The sequence below is a fragment of the Crocodylus porosus genome, unplaced genomic scaffold (genome assembly GCF_001723895.1).
Source record: "Crocodylus porosus isolate Cpor-Errol unplaced genomic scaffold, CroPor_comp1, whole genome shotgun sequence".
Classification (NCBI taxonomy): Eukaryota; Metazoa; Chordata; order Crocodylia; family Crocodylidae; genus Crocodylus; species Crocodylus porosus.
Genome location: NW_017728947.1, coordinates 105,688,479 through 105,689,431, shown reverse-complemented (window position 1 = coordinate 105,689,431; position 953 = coordinate 105,688,479).

The window sequence follows — 953 nt, the reverse complement described above, 5'->3', positions numbered from 1 at the left end:
ATTTATGCAACCCAATGGACCAGACAAGCTCAATGCCATTTGTAGATCATTGTGCCTCCATACTACCTCCTCTTCTGTAGAAGCCATGTGCCAATGGCACCCCCCATCCCCTTGTGAAACCGCAGTCTCAGGGTGGGGAGAGTGAGCAGGACAGGGATGTGGAGTAGAGGCAGGGATGGCACGAGTAGAATGATACCACAAAGAGAAATCAACCTTGCTTTTTTTCCCATCTGCAGAGCTTAAGGTGGGTTGAGAAGAAGCAAGGAGTACAGAGGTAATATCCGCTGTCCTATGTTCCCTGTCTTTTGCTCCCCTTTGGTCTTGGCTGTGGTTGCAAAACAAGGGGATACCACTCCCACTGCAATACAAAAGTTTATAATAGAAACTCTGACAGAACCAGGGAACGTTAAACTACCAGCTCCACATCTGTCCATCATGGAGGTACCCTAATATTTAACTTGCACAAGAAATGGTATCTGATGGCTGGAGAAACAGGGCTGAAAAATGGTATGTGGAATTTAGACTGAGGGGAAGGAGGCAGGGAAAAAAAAAGCCAACCACCTAGGAAACACTTCATTGCTTCTTTATTGAGATGCACCCACAGTACAGAAGCCTCTTGCACACGTGCCAGAGGAAGGTTACACATTTATAGCTGGGAGCACCATTGAGTTTGTTTTGTTGATACCATTTTAAGAAAGTAACTTATTTCCAAATAACAACATTTTGAATCCATGTGTTTAAGACCTGCTTTACCCCGAAAGTGGAAGATTCTGTTTTCCTCATATTATTACTTTGATGTAAAGTAGAAGACTTTTTCACAGTCTGGTTAGACCAGTCTATATATTTTCATATGCAACTTTTCATATATATAAAAAAAAAAAAAAGTTCCATTTTATTCCCCTGACCCACGGATAGTTTAAATGCATCTAAGTTTAAAAACAGCAATGGACCAG